The 14,517-nt window shown below is 33.9% G+C and overlaps 1 protein-coding gene across 1 annotated transcript in view; it reads left to right on the forward strand.

Moving 5' to 3' along the window:
* LOC150099403 (protein FAM76A-like) overlaps positions 1-14,517 on the forward strand; it is a 78,742-nt gene that overhangs the window by 19,426 nt on the left and 44,799 nt on the right. The gene's annotated exons all lie outside the window — the stretch shown is intronic.

Here is a 14,517-nt window from a genome sequence, read left to right on the forward strand (position 1 = left end):
TTGTAGATATAACCTAGGAATGTGATCTTTCTCACTTTACTTATTTCAAACAAACATTTGACTGAATTTGTTAACCAGAAAAATTACTCCAAATCTTGTAGAATAAAGGCAAGATTATGAAATACTTTAAATACTACCAGTTGGTTATCAGAACGGAAAAGCAGTGGTGTAGTATGATAACATCAGTATGTAACAATTCATTTTGAGGAGAGGGTGGTGAAAGGCTGCCTACTCATACATCTTTAACACTTATTTTTAATGCAGTCGAGGAAAATAAAGGAATAATTATAAGGGACAGACATCATACACACATCAAATAAGCAGATGATGTCATAACGAATATGAAACTAATGAACAGTATCGTATAGCAAAATTAGAATCAAAAACCTGTAAAAAAAAAATATTGATATCAATAACAAAAACATTAAAGATAGAAAGATGGACAGAAAAAGCAATAATTTTAAGTGGTTCAGTAAATAGAACCAGTAGATAATTTTAACTATTCATTTTTTTAGATTTGTTGATTGCATCTGGTTTAAATGGGTACAACAATTAAACACATAAGATGGACAGTGATGACTGAATTTAAAAAAAAAGTGGAAAAGTAGTAAATGATCAGGCCTCTTGGAACCAAAGCTTTATGATTTAATCATTATTACTGCTATCCTTAATGGATCTGAGACATGGACAGTTAGAAAAGATACTGAAAGAAAATTCAATATAATTTCAGTATTCTGAAAATAAAATTCAGGCAGTTTCAAAGGTAGGGTCAAAGCTAGATAGCTGAGAGGAGACATCTGCATAATCTTTATGGAATGTGGAAAACTAACTAAGGTGTCTAATCTAATCTAATGTTTAGTCTTTACTGTCACACGATGTGCCCCCATTAGTAGTTGTCCACTGTATACTGAACAAATAAGGATGGGCTGGTAATTTAGGACTTAGCTGACCAAATTGTATTCTATATTGACTTTAATCATGATGGTACAGTAGGATAAAATTTCATGCTAGCCAGGGCATCAACTGGTTAAACAACTTCTTCCCCCCCATGGTTTTAATTAAGGAATCATTACAAACACTGAAAAGTTTGCTACTGGAACAAACTCAACATCAACAGAATTCAAGTTAGCCACTATTAGTATTTGAAGTATCAGTAGAAAATAGGTAGAACTGGCAGAAGAAACTAGAGAAATATCATGTGGACATAATTAGTGTTACTGAGACAAACAAGAACAGGAGAATAAGAAATAAGTACAGGATGCTATATTTGGACAGTAGTGATCAGGGAAAAGGAGTAGTAGTAGTAGTAGCATTTAGCACTTAACACAGACAAAATTCTTGATTGATAAGCAATTTCCATAGATTTATGTGAGCAAATTCCAAAAATAGGGAATTGAATAATGAAACCTATTTGTACCTATGTATCCACAGAAGTTTCTCCTTATGAAGAAGTGGAGGCATATTTTGAGTTCATCTGCATAAAGAAAACAGAAAATTGGGTCCTTGTTGGAAATCCAAACAGCAGAGTAGGAAATGAATCCTAGAAATAGAAATGTTTTGGGAAAATTCAGAGAAAAGGGCTGAGCTTATAATAATATGCCTATTGTATTTCTGTTTCAGAATGCTATGTTTCAGCATAAAGATGAATGCAAAATCACATGGAGAAAAGCTACAAAAAAAAAAAAAATCTTATTGACTATATTATCTATCATTGATACTGATAACTGCTCATTGCTTCAGGTACAAGAGTATAGGGGATTTGAAATTAGAAGTGGTCATCCCTAAACTGAATACCATATTGAAAAAAAAAAAATGTAAGAAATTTTAAAAAATAATTAAAGTTTAAGCAGTTTCAAAACGAAGAATCTAATCTTGGAGTTCGATTGGCAAACTCTGAAGAAAACTGATTTAGCTTGAGAAGCACAAAGTGAAGTTTGTCTGCAAGGATAGAGAAATCAGAGCTCCATGGTGGGCACAAGAAGCTAAAGCGGTAGTGTCCTAGAAAAGAAGAAACATATCGAAAATTCTTAACAAATAAATCAGCAGATGCCCTAAGAAATATAGAGAAAAATTCGAGATAGCTAAAAATGTATAAATTGGTTGAAAGAGCACAATAAAATGAATCAGATAATATGAGTGACATGAAAAGAAAAAAAAAAAAATATATATATATATATATATATATATATATATATATATATTCTAGATATCTGGAGTAATTACTTTGAAAGACTGTTAAACATGCAGTGAGAGAACAATGATAGAAAATATTCAAGTGGAATGCAGTTAGAAATGCATATCAGTACTTGAGGTAGAAAAAAAGCTATCAAAAGCTTGAAATGTGTAAAGGCAATTGGAATAGATGATATTCAACCAGAAATGCTTCATTATAGACATATAGAAGTTTTACAGTGGCTACATTGTAAAACTGAATTCTGGATGATTGGAGTAAAGCTCCCATAAAAGGAAATAAAATAGTTTGAGAATTACAGAGAATTTTTTTTCTCTATTAAGTGTTCCAGGTAAGATTTATGCAATCATACTTTAGAAGGGGCTAAGGAAAATTGTGGAAGAGAAACTTGGAGTAAAACAAACTGGATTGAGACTAAATAGCAGTTCTCAGAATCACTTTACAACAAATAGTTAAGAAATTATGGAAATATAAAAAGGATTCTGTACTGTTTTGTATGTATGGAAAAAAGCATATGACAATGTGTGTGGGGTATATGGATAAATGGAATGTTATACCAATTTATATATATCTTATATTTAATTGTGAATCTGGTTAGAACTGGAGATACAGGAAGATAGTTTGTTAAATCAAGGGTGTGCATTATCTCCACTGTTATTCATCATTTGAATCACGTTATGAAAAAAAAGTAGCATTAAACCTGACATCAGAATGGAGATATCAAAACTTAGCCCTGTACTTTTGCAGCTGATGTATTTCAAAACAAATCATGTGTTAGTCTAGGATACATTAAGTAAATTGAATAATGGCTGATAAAGTAACAATTTTCAAGTAACAGTTGGCTTGCATCAAGGGTCAGCATTAAGTCTGTTTCTGTTTAATATTGTGATGGAGGTGGTAACAGAGGAGGTGAGAGAAGATGCACCTTGGACAATGCTGTATGCAGATGACATCTTGCTGTGTGTAGATTCAAGAGAAGAAGCGGAAACTAAACTGGAAAGATGGAGAAAAGTACTGGAAGAGAGAGGTATGAGACTAAGCAGAAGTAAGACAGAGTATATGTGTTGCGCAGTGGGCGGTGGCCAGGAGACAGACCTGGAGCTGGAAGGAAATGTCATCAGGAAGGTGAGAGACTTTAGATACTTAGGTTCGACAGTGGAAGAAGATGGAGGAGGTGAGAAGGAAGTGGGATGCAGGATACAAGCAGGTTGGAGGAACTGGAGGGAGATGGCTGGAGTGTTATGTGATAAGAGGGTGCCAATCAATCTGAAAGGCAAAATTTATAGGACAGTAGTGAGGCCAGCTATGACATATGCTATAGAAACTGTGGCCCTGAGGAAAAATAACATTAGCAGGATGGAAGTAGCAGAGATGAGAATGCTTAGGTGGATGTGCAGTGTGACCAGAAAGGATCATCTGAGAAATGACTATGTCAGGGGAACAGTGAAAGTTACGAACTTAGGAGCGAAAATACAGGAGGCAAGGTTGAGATGGTTTGGTCATGTGATGAGGAGGGAGGACGAATATGTGGGAAGAAGGGTCATGCAGATGGATGTGCAAGGAAGGCGGAAGCATGGGCGACCAAAGAAGAGATGGAGGGAGCTGGTAGAAGAGGACTTGAAGATGAAGAACTTGGATGTGGTGACAGCCCAAGACAGGAAGGTGTGGAGGAGACTCATAATAAACAGTGACCCCACTTAAGTGGGAGAAGCTGCAGAAGAAGAAGAATAATAATGGCTGATAAAAATTTGGCTAATAGAAAGACTAAATCTTTCAAAATAGGCAGAAATATGGAAACTTCAACTGTATTCTCAATGAGAACCTATACAACAAGCAAAACATTCCAGCTATTTAGGTATAATTTTTAGCGAAGAATTTATCAAAAACAGTAAACTACCAAGATAGAAAACATTATTCAAACCAGTTTTAACTAACAGATCTGAGAGCTGGGTTAGATGTAAAATGACTCAAGACTACATATATAAGGCTTTCAGAAAGATATTAAGGTATTGAACAGATTTCATCATTGGCAGAATTATTAATGATGAGGGTTCTAGTAGTAAGACTTATACATTGGTTAGACATAACTGGTAATTAATTTACGGAATTAACAACGCATATGAAATATTTAATTAAAGATAACTTTAATGAATCACTTCAAAGTGATTAATAACAGCAAATGAGACTGAAGCTATGAGCAAATGAGACTGAAGACATAGCTTCAGTCTCATTTGCTGTTATTAGTACTTGTGTGCATGTGTCTTTGTAGTAAGTTCCCAAGAAGATGGCAACGTGACGTTCGCCGAAATATCGGAAAGTATATATTAAAGTTTATTTAATCTATATTTCTAGTATACACTGTCAATTCCTTAAATATTAGTTATCATGTTTAACCAGCGTATAAGCCTCTCAACAAGAATGGTGGGAGGACTATGGGACATCCATTGAAGCTTGGCAAGAGTGTGGTTAGTAAGGGTGTTAGAGCTAGGTTTTTTACTTTTAGAGTGGTGAATGAGTGGAATAAGCTGCCAGAGTCTGTTGTGGGTGCTATGACAGTGAATGAGTTCAAGGCAAAGTATGATAGATACTGTGTGAATGTCAAATAGTTGTGAATGGATATGATGTTTAGGGCCTCCCTCGATGAGTCTAAGAACTCCTTGGAGTCGCCCGTAATAATAATAATAAAAATATAAGATTAATTTAAAGGAAGTTTGTCAGGAGATTAGTAATACAAACTTTTGGACATAGGATCATCTATAACTGTTTAAATGTAATATAAAGAAACTGATGAGAAAATTGCTGTCCTTTAAAAAATGTCTCCAGAAAATTAAAAAAACGTGTATTGGATAGAATTAAAAACAAATGACCATATTTGGTATGAACTTGGTAGAGACATATGCAGAAACTATGGATAATATCAAATGACAACCGTTGGATTGGTTTGGTTACATAGTTAGAATGCATCCACTGAGACTAATGTATCAGGTGCTGTATTAATAGATAGATGAAAGATTATGTCCCAAAGAAAGACTGTGAATAACATGGTTACAGACACTTCACAAACTTGGTAAGCCAGAGGATGAGAGGTCTTGCACATGTCAGGAGAAGATGCTGAATTATGATCCATGAGATGCTCAACCCTGTCCTAGGATAGCAAAAAAATGAGAAGAAAAATATTTGTGTTTCTGAAAATAGGATTGGAGATCTTCTGGACTATCAGGAATATTCAAGGCCATTGTGTTGGAAGCTTTATCTTGTTTATGTAGACAAAAAGATATTTGTTAAGAAGAGTATATTTTGTAGTATATAAAAACAGAGCCGTTCTTATTTTTAATACTCATTGATATTTTCAGTAAAATCTGAAGGGAACAGTATTCAAGTAAAGATAAATTCACATAGGCACTGAGTAAGTGAAGCAAAAAAAGAAGAAAGTGTATAGTTCTAAAATGACCTAGTGGACATAATTGCCTGCTGTACTGAAGATTTAAGGCAGAAGATTTGAAGAGATCTTTGATACTTATATTGTGTGAGGTAAGATGACTTTTTTCCCCAACATAATGTGTGGTTTGTATCCATGACATGGTCAACAAGATTTGAATGACCATAGTGGTTGGAATGCAGAGATTCTAATGTGGCTATCTGTCCATAATTGGCAAAGTAAAAATAAATGTACATACTCACTATCTGAGTAAGTGAAAAGAAGAAAGCTTATAGTTTTAAAGTAAAACTTATATTTACTTCTGTGAAGCAAGAGCTTTTCCCCAATATAATCTCTGATTGGTATCTATAACATGATCAAGATTTCAGTGACCACAGTGGTTAGAATGTAGAAATCTTATGTAGCTATCTAGCCAATTTAGCCATAATTAGGAAAGGTACAGTTGCATTTAGAGTGAAGTGTCCAAGAAGATTCAAGGATTATAGCTGATTATTAGGAGAGCAGATAAGTGATGCTAATTGTTTGTTGTCTAAAGGATAGGATATCAGATAGTGTTTTCAGGCTTTTTTTTATCATGTTTTCAGGCATATGAGATAGTTATAGAATTATCCCTTTCCTCACCATGTTTTGGTTTCAGTCATGTAATATTTATTGTAATGATTCAGACTGGTAATATGATGTAAACTGATATTAAGAATTCCATGGCTGAATGGAATTTATCGAAGTTTGATATATATAGTATCTCTATATGGGACTGTTCTTTTCTATTCAGTTTCTATTTTAGTTATAGTTGGACCATTTGTAGTTAAAATGAGATAAAACAAAACTCTATGTCTGAGTTCATAAAATGTTTAATGTTTTTATGTGAATCCCATTCATGAGAGGTGTTAAGCCTTATAGTACTTCAGTACCATGGGTGGATAAGGATTGGTTAGAAACTACTCTAGAGACCAGTTGCACAAAATTTTGAAACCACTTCAGGCCTCCATTAAGTAAAATGATGAAAATAATCTTGCACTCAGATAGTTAAAAGCTTTGCTTACCATTTTATACTTAAGCCAAAAAAAGGAGCTACATGAACCATAGGTTCAGAAATACTACAAAGTCATTAACACCTTGACATTTGCAAATGTTCATGCATCGGATGAGATTAGATCTCACTTCCCCAGGGCCAGTCCACCAAATATTACAGTTGTCTCACTTGGGCCAAACTGGTGTGAGATTGTGTCTGATCTTAGTTTCACCACTCTTATAATGTCTTGCCTAGCATCTAATTTCATCACCAGTATCCTCTCCATACAGTACATGCATCTATAAGAACCCATCATTTTGAAATACTTTTGTGCTCTGCTCATGTGATTCATTGTAGTTCCACTCACTGTGATGAGTGGAACTAGAAACTATTGCTTTCCACTTGTTGATGTGTAAAAACTTTCTACTGTACTTGAACTGGGAAAAAAAAATAAAGAGGAGGCATCATTCTTTCCCTTGTAGATTCATATATTCATATTTAATGTAGAGTTCCTACTCACTATTGTTTCTTGAATCTCTGAACCTGCTACTAGAATCCTAAAGAATCGTTAATTTACACCTACATTTTTTTCCAATCAACAGATGTCCAATTTCTTGTCTATTACCAAAGGTAAACTCTCTCCCGTGTCTCTACCTGGTATTTACCAAGTTTCATTGGGTCTTTTGTATTTGTATTAACAAGCCTGTCAGAAAAGACTTAGTAAATACCAGTACTATATCTGTTACTAGAAGTCATAAGTTGGATCTCACACAGCACAGTCAACATTGAAACAGATGTAACAAAATGAAAAAAATTAGGAAACTTTGATCTGTTGGAAACACACATCTGATTCATTCATAGATACTTGAATATGAACATCTGTTCATCTCCCCCCTCCTCATCTTTTTCAGCCTTCCCATATCTGTGGTTTTCAGTCTTTGATCAAATGTTTTATTTCTAATCCAGCTCTCAGATCCATTAGTTAAAATTGTTTTGAATAAATTCTATACTACAAATTTATTTCTTTGACTAATTTCTCTCTTATTCTCTACAAATTTATTTGGCTGCTCCCATAATTCCAGCTTTGCATATTCCCTATTGTCTATTTCCATAATTTGCCATCTTCGTTAAAATTGTGCCGAAAGAGTTTAATTGTTTTACTTGTTTTGTAGGTTCTTTATCCATTCAGGATGCAGTTGATGTTTCTGTCTGTTTTCTTTGTCTTTTTATAACAGATTTTCATACCAACTTTCTTATAGCACTTATTCAATTTAGTTAGGGAATCCTGCAGACTTGTATTGGATTTATTTAGAAGTAGAACATTATCTGCATCAAATTAACATCTTTGATTTGGATATCAGGGTTAATGTCACTCCTTCAAAATGTAATCCATATAGATAATGATAATGACAGTGGAGATAATGTGCACCCTTGTCTTACACCTGATTTCACATCAAACTGTTTTTCTGTATCTCCTTCTATTCTAACTACTAATATACAAATCAAATATAGACTACATATTGCTTGATATAATGTCCTATTTACATCATATAACTATAGCTTTTTAAACAGTTTTACCTTGGCACCTTGTTATATGCCTTTTTCAGATCTGTGAAACTTACAGATCCTTGTTATAATAAATTTAATTTAATCCTTTATCCAAGTGTGAGCAAACAAAGTTTGCACCTGAAAATATCTTCAGGGCTGTAGCAAGGTGGTGCAACTGCTGGCAACTTGGAGGAAAGGTGGACCAAGCTCTCACCACTCCTTGTCTCAGTATCTCCCACCATGCAAAGCACATGTCCTTGCAGACATGTATAATGCTGTGCATTGAGGGAAGGGCCACTACCCAGACCGGTTTGGACCTTTATTGAGGTCTCGTCAGTGGGAGGCAGACCCAGAGGTGGTGACACTAAGGCAGAAGCAATAGAGAGGTCATATTTACCTATATGAGTTGCCAACCGGTGTACCACCTTATTATTAAATTACTCTGGATTTAGAGAAAGATGTTGGAAGTTTATTTTGCACCTGGTTAGGCTATAATAAATTTAGTTTAATCAAGTGCAAAATAAACTTCCAAGATCCTTGTTATATTTTCATTTTTTCTTGACTTAAAGTGAAAATCTAATCTCACCTCTGTTTGGCCTCAATCCAGCTTATTCTTCTTCTTCAAGCTTCCTTTTCACAATTTTTCTTAGGTATTTCTCAAATATACTTGTATAAATCTTACTAGGAACATCAGTAGGAAAATTAGTCTGTTATTCTCATATTCAGTTTTTATTTACCTTTTTATTGGTGGATACTTGACCATCTGACCAGGTCTCCTGAATTATGCAGTGTAGCAACCATAAAACTTTACTTCCGTATGTTGAGCATTTGTAGCTAAATATCATCTATTCCTGCTGCCTTTCCACATTTCAGATTTTTGAAGGCTTTTTTCTACTTCAAGTATTGGTATGCATGCCTGTTGAGTGTTCTACCACCATTCTGTCATTGCTTGTTTCATTTAGCAATCTTTCGAAGTAATCACTCCAGATATGTAGATTATTTTTATCTTCAGTTTTCATGTTTCTAAGCTTTCACTGTTCTCCAGAATATTTTGCCACTTTCATGTTCTTGCTGAAGTCTTCCCATGACTTGCATGCACGTGAATGCAGACTTTTTCTCCTGTCTGCTAGTAGTTTTCCCCTCCTTTTGTACATCTTGGAGATCGCTTTGTAGGCTGGTGGTGGATGACTCACTATCTGTTGCATCACAAATACCTTCAATAAGACATTTCTTAATACCAAAATTAAACAGTCCCTTGTCTTATTTTATTCATATTAAAATTTAAATCTGCAGGCCTGTTACTTTTAAAAAATCACGGCACTGTGGTTTCGAAACTTTCACCCTACAATACGAACTTGCGAAGAAAGTATTCAGTATTACTAGATTTGAGAACCGGATACAGACCACCTTGGTCTTCAATTTTAGTTGAAAAATTTTCTTTATACTTCCTTGCTGATTGGTCACATTTGCAACACAGATGTTCTTTCTTTCAATTTTGAGAACAGAGGATACGCCACCCATTGTTGTAATTGGCTTGCAGGTAATTTTTATAACCGGTCATAAACAGTGGTATTCTCTTTCCTGATTGTTGAAAGATTTCGATGTGTGAAAATTAACGATAATCCATGAATATTTCCATGTTTAGAAATATGCCGCTTGGTCAATGGCATTTGCTACACAGATGTCATTTCCTTCAGATTTGAGAACAGACGATATGCTGCCCATTATTATAATCCGCTTGCAGGCAGTTTTTATGACCGGTCATAAACAGTCGTATTCCTTTTCCCAAATGTTGAAATGTTTCGATGTGTGAAAATTAACGATTACTTCCACGTTTAACTTGCTACACAGATGTTATTAGGCGTTCTTGATCTGAGCTTGACATATTCACAAATATTATTCTCCTCAGAATATTAATCATGAAAAATGCTTAGAAAACTAAAATGACAAATTCCAGAACTTCTCACGGAATACTTATTCACCTTCCCCGGAACACAGTTTGGGAAACCCTGCTCTAAGATTTGGTACTTGTTTTTAAACTCTTCTTTTTTCTTGAATAATATTTGTATATATTAGTCTGCCATTCACTTCTGAAAGGTGCTCAATTTTAATTAATTTTATAACTTACACTTTTCTTTCAACTTACTTGAAATTAAATGGTGATCATATCCAATTTCAAATCCTGCTCTTTTGTCCTGAACCAGTGCAAAAACATCATTATCAACAATAACATAGTTAATGCAGCTTTTTATTTATTTCTTACATCAGAATTTGCACTTTTTTATGTTGGAACAACATTAGTGATAACTAGTCCATGTCCTGAACAGAAATCCAATAGGTACTTACCATTATTATTTGCTTTGCTCTTTTCTCCAAATTTTCGCAAAACATTTCTTCTATATGTCTGGTAATTATTTCCTGCTGTGCTGTTTAGATCTAGGACAGACTTCACCATCATCAAATTCCTGATATATATACCCTCAATGCATGTATAGGATACGATATAGGAAATTTTTCATAGTACTACATGAAAAATTTATACCATTACTAACTTCCTATCTACAATTTTCCTCCAAATCAGTCTGTTACCTGTAAAGACTCCAATATTATCAGGTCTTATAATTCTGTCTTCTAAGGCACTTTCTACTCCATCAATCCACCTATATCTTAGTCTTCCTCTAGGTCTTTTTCAGCAGAAAACACTTGTTTTGCTAATCTTTTTTCTCCCATTCTGCTTCAGAGACCATACCACCTGAGATTAGCTCTGCCAATGCATTCCTGGATGCTGACAATATCAAGTTCTTACCTAATATCCTCGTTTTTAACATGATATTGCCATTGATGCCATCTGTTCATGCCCCCTTAATCTTTCTCAGGACTCTCATATCTGCGGTCTCTAGTCCGCAAGTGTTTTACTTCTAACCCAGCTCTCAAATCCATAAGTTAAAATTGGTTTGAACACTGTCTTATATATAGCTAATTGACTGTTTTGGCTAATTTCTCTCTTATTCCATATAAATTTATTGAGTTGATGTCCTACCATACCAGCTTTGTTGATTCTGTTGTCTATTTCCATGATTAATTTACCATCTTCGCTAAAAATCGTGTCTAAGAAGCAGAAATGTTTTTCTTGTTCTATCGGTTCTCCATTCACAATGCAGTTGATATTTTCAGTGTTTCTGCCTATTTTCATTGTCTTTGTCTTTTTAATGCTGACCTTCATACCATATCTATTACAACAGTTATCCAGTTTAGTCAGGGAATCTTGCAGACTTGTAGCGGATTTATTTAGAAATATAAAATCGCCTGCATAAAGCAGAGCTGAGATTAACACTTCCAATTTTGATATCAGGTTTAATACCACTTTCCTTCATAATGTGATCCATATGGATAATGAATAATAGAGGTGATAAATAATGTACATCCTTGTCTGACACTAGATTTAACATTAAACCACCTTCCTGTACTTTCTTCAATTCTAACTGTTGACTGACACCTTAAATAAAGACTTAAGTATTACTTGATATAATGCCCCATTAACACCATATAACTGTGATGAAAAGCCAAATGGCTATTTTTACTGGCGAAGTTAATTAAATTAAGGGGATAAAAATCCCTTATTATTTTACAGCCAGTATGCGAAACTCTTAAGATCGAAAAACTACTATCTAAGAGTTTCATGCTGACGAACTATCGGCAAATCCACGCGTATACGCTTGGATTCGCCTTCACTTAAACCTATGATGTCACAATGGGACATCATAGGTTTAAGTGAAGTTCGCAGGCAAGATGAACATTTAATAAAACTAAAAAATGGAGACTACTTATACTATTATGGGAAAACTAAAGGACAATGCGGAGTTGGATTTCTAATTAAGAAAACAATTTCACATCTTATAGAAGAATTTAATTATACAGATGAAAGAATAATAGAAATTACACTTAAAATAAACTTCAAACTTAAAATCAGGATCATCCAAATATATGCTCCCACCTCATCCCACACTGATGAAGAGATAGAAGCATTTTATGACTCACTGTAGCACACTCTAGACAAAAAACGAAATAGCAATCTAAACGTTACTATAGTAATGGGCGATTTTAATGCCAAAGTAGGTGATCCCATTCACCAAATAGACACTATAGGACGATACATATATGGTACAAGCAGCAATTCAGGAATGGCTCTTACAGAATTCTCTGTCAGTACCAAGCTTTACATTATGAATACATTTTTTAAGAAAGCCCTCAAAAGAAAATGGACACGAAGAACTCCAAATGGAGAAATAAAAAATGAAATAGATTATATGCTGTGTAACAATAAAGAAATAGTCCAAGATACATCAGTACTAAATCAAGTAAAAACAGAAAGTGACCACGGACTGGTGAGAGCCAAAATGAAAATAAATCCCAAATTGGAAAGAATAAAATGGCTAAACAACAAAAAATCAAGAAGTTTTGACTTAAAACCTATTGAAAACATGAAGAAGGATTACGAAGAAAAACTCAATCAAAAACTTGACTTAATAAATATATTTGAAGAAGACATAAATAAAATAGAAACCTAACGGAAGTAATAATCTCAGCAGCCAACGAATTCAAAAGCAACAAAAAGACCATAAACTTTTAGAGGGAAACCTTACACCTACTAAAAAAGAGATGAAATATGAAACAAGACAAAAACTTAATTTCTAAAATAAAATATGCAAACAGAACTATGCAAACAATAAGGAAAAAGATAAGAAATGAAATAAGATCTTATAACACTAAAAAAAAAATAAAAGAAACAATTGAAAACAATAAAAATATGAAAATACTAAGAAAACATACTAAGAAATCATTTGGCAAAAGTCAAATAACTGCAATAAAAGACAAGAATGGAATTATAATAAGGAACCAAGAACAAATCCCAAGCAGGCTAGAAGAATTTTATAAAGAACTCTATAGTGATCCTTCAGTAGACAAATCAAATATAAATAACTCTTCTCTATTGCATATAAAATTCATTCCCCCATTCACTTCAGATGAAACAAAACAAGCATTAAAACAAATGAAAAATGGAAAATGTCCTGGTGTAGAGCTAATTCACACAGAATTAATTAAATAGGGAGGAAATAATATTACTCACCATGTCACAAACTTACTAAATCTATACCTAGAAGAGGGGAAGATACCAGAAAACTGGAAAAATGCTACTCTGATACTGTTATTTAAAAAAAAAAAAGGGGGACAAAGAAGAAGTAAAGAACTATAGACCAATTAGTATTCTTTCCAATCTGTACAAAATTCTCACAAAAGTAATAACAAACAGGTTAAACCCTCTTCTAGACTCAAATCAACCAGTAGAACAAGCAGGATTCCGTAAAGGCTTTAACACAATTGATCATATTCATGCAGTAAAATAAATAATAGAAAACGAATTGCCTCTCTGTTTAGCCTTTATTGATTATGGAAAAGCATCCGATTCCATCAACACTAATGCAATAATCAAAGCACTCCAGAATCAGGGAGTTCTGGGAGAATGTATGGGCCTCCTCCAGGCAATATACCACACTGCAACAGCAACAATCCAACTTCACACAAGTAGCAATCAAATATCAATTGAAAAAAAGGTGTCCAACAAGGAGACTCTTTATCACCCAAAATCTTTACAGCAGTCCTTCAAGAAATATTTATTAATATAAACTGGACAAACCTTGGTATAAAAATTAATAACAGAAACTTAACACACCTAAGATATGCAGATGATATCATAATTTTTGCAAATACTCCAGAAGACCTTAATAGAATGATAGAAGACCCATATCATGAAAGCAGAAAAGTCTGTCTGTCTGTAAACAGAGAAAAAAACTAAAATCATGTTTAATCATTTTGTAACACCAAAAAACATAATAATAGAAAATAATTTCTTGGAAAGAGTCTCTTCATATACATACTTAGGTCATCTCATTGATCTAAACTGTGGACTCCAAAAGGAAATAAAAAGTTCAACTTGCTTGGAGTGCATTCAGAAAATTGAAAAGCATTTTTCAAAACAATGATGTCCCACTCTGTTTAAAAAGGAAGACATTTAACCAACGTATACTTCCAGTCATCACATATGGTTGTGAAACTTGGTCGCTTACAAAAGCACTGGCAAATAAACTAACAGCAACTCGGAGAAAATGGAGAGGTTGATGCTAGGCATCACATTAAAAGATAAGAAGCGAAACACGTGGATAAGAAACCAGACTCACATCACTGACATCATTCTTCACCATAAGCGACTAAAATGGAAATGGGCCGGACATCTATCCAGAAGAGAAGATGCCAATAGACCACTATAGT

The sequence above is a fragment of the Typopeltis vanoorti genome, chromosome 14, assembly GCF_054136105.1.
Source record: "Typopeltis vanoorti isolate ZY-2024b chromosome 14, IOZ_Tvanoo_1.0, whole genome shotgun sequence".
Lineage (NCBI taxonomy): Eukaryota > Metazoa > Arthropoda > Arachnida > Uropygi > Thelyphonidae > Typopeltis > Typopeltis vanoorti.